The following is a 7,553-nucleotide window of genomic DNA, read 5'->3' as shown; positions in this document are numbered from 1 at the left end:
CTCTCTCTCTCTCTCTCTCTCTCTCTCTCTCTCTCTCTCTCTCTCTCTCTCTCTCTCTCTCTCTCTCTCTCTCTCTCTCATCCTTGACAACGCCGTTGAGCCGAGCTCTGATCTCCTAGAGGTGATGCAATGCGATCTCCGATCTCCAAGCAACCTCGGGGCGATGCTAACCAAGCTCTGATCTTCGATTATGACCTCCGATCGCCAATCTCCGTCCTCCGCTTCCACACCGACCTCTTCTACATCCACATCACTCCTCTCTTGTCCATCTTATGTAAATGTCACCGGCCGTTAAGCGATGGATCAACGTCGATCAAGTCAAGGCCATATGCATGCTTTGATTATGAGAATTGTTTTGATTATGCCCTTTTGGATACATATCGGCATTCATGACCTGGTTGTCCTATAGAGATTTGCTTTGATTATGCTTTGTTTATGGGTGCTACTATATGTACCCAGCAAATTTCTTAATGTACCCAGCAACACAATTTTTACCATCAATTTTCCATTTTTACCCCTTATTTAAATTACTTAAAACAAAAACAAAAAACACAAAAGAAGAAAAAGAAGTAGGAATTTTGGTTCGACGCCGTCCGTCGTGGGTCTGCCATCCGTCATTTTCATTGCCTCAAAGGACATCTTTAATCTCAATGAGAGAGGCTGGGACCTCCTCTATATGTCTATGTTCTCTTCTAAGTATTATCTAATGCCTCGTGGTAGTTTTGCTCTTTGTTTTTTTTTTTGGCTAAATTAAACTGGTGTTCTCCAGTTCTTATAATTAGATGTTGCTCCCTTGGAGATTTTGACATCTTAGAGTTATTAGATCTTGCCTTAATTCATGCATATGCACCATGAGGTAGAACTATGAATCACTGATCAAAATCAACGAAAGAAAAAGTGAATAATAGAAGTGTAGCAATCAAAGTTGTTGCCTCCAAAACTGGAATGAACTGATTTTTTGATCTGTAATTCTGTATTGTATCCAAGATCGAGCGAAAGAGAGAGAGAGAACCCCGAAAAGAGATTACAGTTAGAGAAGAAGAGGAAGACATTGAAAGAGGAAGAAGATGCGTCGGGAATGGTGATGACTAGTTTTTTTTTTTTTTTTTCCTATTTTCTTTTTATTTTGTTTTTTAAAGTAAAGGGTAATACGGGAAATAAGTATGAAATATGATGTCGCTGGGTCTGGTTGGAAGTTTGCTGGTACATTTAGTAACATCCATATCCTTGTATGTTAGTCTTAGTCGTACTTGTGATTATGATTTGATTTGTTCAATGGAAAGTAGTAGTTATGTGTTGGTGTTGTCCATTCCTATTCTTTCTTCTTCCCGCAGTCATGTAAGGGTAATAAAGTTATTAGTGGGGATAATAAAGTTATTAATGTGATTAATAAAATGTTTATTGGAGATTAGTAATATGTTATTTGTGGTTATTAAGGGTTAGTAATTTATTATTGTGTTTTTTAACATGTTTACTGATGATCAGTAGGGTTAATAAACATTTATTACCTTGTATAAAATGTTTTATGTGGGGTAATATTACCTTGTGTATGTTGAAGGAAAAACACATTAAGTGTGCATTTGTGAAAGTAACTGACAAAAATAAATTAGAAAGTTATTGATCAATAGATGTAACCGTTTAATTAGTCATATCAGTCATTATGTACATTGTTATTAGTATTGAATATCGTCATTATGTGTGTGCAATTACGTTTGTAATCATCTTATGAGGATTGCTAATGAAATGCGTAGACCATTCCGATTATATTTTTGCTTTTACATGTTATCCGCACTTTGTTTCTTTTGAGTTTGATGGTCTAAGGAAACCCTAGCTTTTCTTTTTGCTTTTTCAGCCGTCACCAAACCCTCGGAGCCCAACAACCCTAATCAAACACGGCAGTTCTATTCCCGGGAGGCCATCCATCCTGAACGGACAGAAGCACCAGCTGAGCTCAGTCCCAAGCCGAGCCTCTGCAACCCATCCCAGATCTGGCAAGACCTCGACGAGCCCAACTTTGCCACCTTCATGATCCATCACCGACCACCGCCATACCTCGCCAGTTTAAATTTTCCCCCGTAGGCTCAAACCGAGGCGAACTATCACCACAAGGAGGAGAGGACGAGATCTGGGTCGGTGTCATTGCCGGCGGTCGCCGGAGGTGAGAAATACAACCGGGTGGGATCATCCGGATACGGTTGGGTCAAACAGGTTTCATCCACACTCGAAGGTAAAAATAATTTTACTCTAGAAATTTAAGTAATTTACAGTATGGTGAGTGCTGATGTACTATTCATCAATTACTGTTTACTATTCATCATATGGTAATTAGTGTTAACCATTAACTGATTCACTGTTACTATTCATTATTTACTATTTTTATGAAATATAAATGGTAATTGTGAATTCTGATTTACAATTTAATTTTTATTGTATGAGTTAAACTCTATTGTTTCTACTGCATAAGTAAAATTAGATTCGTTCAATTCTTATAATTGTGGTAAAGTAAATTAAATATATATGATTTTTGATGTTTTTACATGTGTTTATCAATTACCACGCGGCGATTAAAACGTTAACTGCGAGAGCAACTGTTGAGGGAACCAGTGTCAAGCGCTCCCATTAGCCTTGCACATGCGTTCTCACAACATCAAGTTGACTTAAAGCGCATCTTGACTGAACACGTGGACGCGCGTGTGCGGCTCGATCCGATACGCTCCTCTGGTAGATTCCTCCCGCGCTAGGTTGTCAACAGCCACTAGAGTAATCCTCCTTGCTCAACCTTTATAAATAGGCATCTAGCCTCGCAATCAAAAGTAACCTAACTCATTCCCTCACTTCGAGTTACGAATTGTCCGCTATGATTCCTGACTTGAGCATTAGAGAGCGATTGTCCGGAGCAATCCGGACAGTCCTATAACTACTTCGTTTGTTTTACAGGTTTAGCAAATAGTTTTTCGGCAAATAAATCCCTTTTCGCATGAATCTCCCCGTGTGATATCCTTCTTTCCCCTCACTAGATTTTAATTTTTAATAACAACCGTTTTACACGCAGTTTATTTGGCAAACTAATAAGTATGATTTACATTAAAGTTGCCGCTTTAGTTAAATTTTATTCATTATCTTAAGCATGTTACAAAATTATGTTGCAATTATTGTGACATGTTATCAACGTATATGCTATGTATATTTAATTTTATTAAATAGCTGTTTATTAGCATATTATATAAATTGTGTTGCTATGATAAAGTAAATTCGTAGCATCAAAAAATAACTTGTTACCATGATGACAAATTTCACAAAGCATCAAATTAATAATGTGACCATTATGATTTACAAATCTGGTCTTGATATCTAATTTGTATCATTGGAAATTGATTCAACGTGGATGACTTTATGACTGCGTGATTAATATATATTCAGTCTTGTTTATATAGATGGCAGATTTAATTGTTCCCCTTGACATATTGGACTCAGAAGGAATTGAGTATCATCATTGTGTTTTCTTGATGTGGAAACTAAGTTTGTGGCACAAGACTATATTTTCTGTTAAATTTTCTACAAACACTAACGACAAAGGATCATCTGAAATGGTGAACGACAATATTTTCCAAGACAGATATTAAGGCATACTGCCTCATTTGTAAATAGACTATGTTTGGTCTTAAAGTTTATTGTGAATGGGTAGGGTACTACGAAAGGAAGTTGATCATGGTTTGATGAATTAGATTCTCTCGACATGATTTTGATTCAATTGTTGTTGGCTTAAATAAATTTTGTATTTTATTATGAAGCATTGAATTTATTTGATTCGTTTTCATTGCAAATAAACACATGGGTTCGAAATAGCACTATAAAGATGCAAAACAATGCCTCCACAAAATAATACGATAAATTATATATTAGAAAATTCTAAAGAATATGAGATTAATCTTTCGAATTACATACACTCACATATACTTGTAATGAATGTATCAATGAGAAATCGACTACTCACAAATCAAAGTCAATGAAGCTTTGTAGTTTGTATGCATCACGAGCTAATCGAACCTTGTTAAAGTTTTACAGATATTCGTGTCAATGGTTATCCATCCAAAAAACCCTACGTACAACGTGAATATTGTGGACTTATTCATCCAAAAACGTGGACCATTAAAGAACTTTATGGTTCTGGAGGACGTTTCGACACATTGGTCACATGTTGAATATTTTTCCACAAGAATGTTGTACTTCCAAAACTCTTAGCATATATTATACGGGCTCACCACCCTGATCATGAAGTCTACAGAACTTGACAATGCTAGGAGTTAACATAAAAAAGACTTGATAATTATTGCATGTCTACCAAGATTAATGTATAGCATCTTGTACCCCATATGCGTATATAAAATGGTTTCGCAAAAACACCATATACATGTATTGGTTATGCGCACCAACCTACTTATATTTGATTAGGGTTAATATCGCACGCAGCCTTACTTATTTGTTTTTAGACCCACTGCTAGCCAACATTTCATGTGTACCAGTTGGTAACTGGACATGAGCATGAGATTTTCGCGTACTTGGTTGCGCAGCATATGTGCCTATTGCGCCCTCACATCACATCATAAATGGGTTCTTAGAAACGAATATGTATTTATGTTGGATACGGACCTCCAACAATCATTCGCTATTCGGAACCTTTACAGGCTATCTCACCGCTCAATTTGCGGATTGTCACTTTGATAAGACATTCTTCCAGTCGTTAGGGGGAGATAAGAAAAAAAAGATTTTCTATGGGATGAATTATTGTAATACCCGACTATTAGAAAATAATAATAATAATAATAAATAAATAAATAATGTGGAAGGGACTAGAAGGGTCGGATTAAACCGACAAAGGGAAGGAGAAAAAGGGAGGACGCGAAACTCCTGGAAGGTTATCTCTCACTCTTCTGAGGACTTCTATTCATAAGAGAAATGGAGACCACCGACCTATTCAGTCAGATCACTCACCGATCTCTATTAGAATCTTTCGGGAATTCTCATATAGAGAGAAGTGAGATCGCTAGATAGAGATGGAGGAGGTCTGATGATAGCTTGGACTAGAGTCATAAATTGATTCGGGTCACTCGCTCTTACACCGCTGATGTCGATCAACTGTTGATGGTGGAGGAGGAGGAAGGGGGGAGACCAAGGGACGCGCGATAACCTTCGAGCTTCCTTTCACCCTCTACTCGATCTCCTCATCGACCTAGTCGTCTGGAACGAGGAAGAAGAAAATAAAATTGGTCGTTTGATCGATCGATTATGTATGGCGTGCATCTAGGTTGGGTTCGTTAAGACTGAGCTTGAGCAACAGATTGTTGATTTGCAAAAGGAAAAGAATCAAATTCTTGAGGGTAAGTTCTGAACCTTAAATTGAAATTATGTGTTATTGAAATTGACGAATTATGAATTATTTTTCTTGAATAAATCGGGTCGGGGTGTTACAATTATCGTAGTTATCCCCACTCTGTCTCATCCTGATCCCCACATAATCAATATCTAAAACGTAACAGTTTCGATGTCTGATGCGTTTAAAGATAGAGTTTAATTAAGTGACGAGATCATACATACCAACTGCAAATGCCTGCAAGGTTAAAAAGTCCCCAACAAGGGATACGTCGCCGCAGATAGAGGGGACACAACCTTAATTAGTGGAGGTGTGGTTGAGGCCGTGGCTCCCTAAAGGAAGAGGAGGAGGCCACCTGGTTCGATCGATACTTGTCTAAAGGAATTGGGCGACTAAGGCACAACCTCATCAATGTTAAGAATCTCACTTATGAGATTGTCTCTGATTACAGTTATGTCTATGAATCAATACTAGAGAACGCTCCGATTTTAAAATGATTCCAGAGACAAAATCTCAACGGGTTACGAGAGTACATACACATTGATGATTCGCACTGTTGCTCAAAGAATCATAAAGCACGAAAATATCGAGCCACGCTCTGTTGAAGAATGTCAACAAAGTGCATATTTGCCTATATAAAAGTGCAATATAGGAAGAGATAGATTCTCTGACAAAGAGACAAGTATTTGATTTTGGTAGTGCTAACCTTACCAAATGTAAAACTTGTATGACATAAATAAGTTTTTGTCAAAAAGCGTAATGAAAAGAATGAAGCCCTGAAGGACAAAGCTCGCCTTGTGACACCAAGTTTCTCGCAACGTTCTGGATTGACTACAAGGAGACATAATCTCCTATAATGGAAATGCAACTCATCGATATGGTCACTACTTATCTCCATGGGAATCTTGATTGAGAGATATTTGTGAAAAGGCATGATGGCCTTACACTATCCAAGTCAAGTAACTCTGAACCACTAAGTGCGTTTGCAATTATAATTGAAACGCTCACTTTATAGAAGTGACTACTTGGTTGGGAAGAGATACAAAATGATGAACTATGCCCCTGCGTACTCATAAAGGAAACAAGTTCCGAATTTGCAATTATAGTTATTTATGTTGATGATAGGAACATAGTAGGTAGTTTTGATGAAATAAGAGAAACCGCTAGTCACATGAAATTCGAATTGAGATGAATAATCTTGAGAAACTCGGTTAACAACGAGTTTGTGGAATACTAATCCACCAGTCTGCATATGTCCAAAAGATTCCCAGGCCATTTACATGGATAAAATGCACACTGTTAGCACTCTGAATGATTGGTCTATGTTTGGATGTAAAGGAAGATCCAATTTGTCCAAAGAAAAGATGACGAAGAAGGGTCTAAAGCACAATAGGCGCAATATTGTACTTAACCCAATGAACTGGACCAGATAATACATTCTCAAAAGAACTTGTAGTTAGACTTAGCTTAGCGCCAACACAGTGTCGTTGGAAGGTATAAAGAAGGTATCCTGATATCTAAATGAACCATGGACTTTTGAGTTCATCCTATCCCATCCTATCCCTATGGAAAGACGAGAGGGAATGCAAATGGAACTGCAATCCTCTACATCAAAACCTCAAATGATGCTTTGGTTGGTTTTACTAATGTCAGGTATCTATAACCAATAGGTCGTTCCTAAACTGGTTATTTAATCGTCATTGAGAACATGACGATACCTTGTCAGAAACATCACTCTCCTCAAGATTCAAGTGAATCAAGTAAGGTCTGAGGAGAATATGACACACTTGTTTCTCAAATCACAGCTTAAAGGTAATTTTTTTCTTAAAATTCTGGCGACCGGTGATTTTCTGACTACCGACAATATTTCGACGACCGATGATTTTCCGACAGCCAACCATATTTCGACCACTGGCGATTTTCTGGCAACTGGAGTCCAACGACCGATGACAGAGTCCGACGACTGGTACCGGAGCCCGATGAGCTTCCGACAAAGTCTTTTCTCTCTCCTTTCCACTTTCTCTCTCTAAATAAAGGCTAAGGGTAAAAATGTCTTAAAAATATTATTTTATTATTACTTTAGTAAAGATTTATATATTTGGACACTATAAGTGTTCCTCTCATTCAATTTGGGTCAAAAATCTTATTGTCATTAGAATGGGCTGTAAAACCATATTTTTTT

This window comes from Fragaria vesca, linkage group LG5 (assembly GCF_000184155.1).
Source record: "Fragaria vesca subsp. vesca linkage group LG5, FraVesHawaii_1.0, whole genome shotgun sequence".
Taxonomy (NCBI): domain Eukaryota; kingdom Viridiplantae; phylum Streptophyta; class Magnoliopsida; order Rosales; family Rosaceae; genus Fragaria; species Fragaria vesca.
This window is presented reverse-complemented; position numbering follows the sequence as displayed.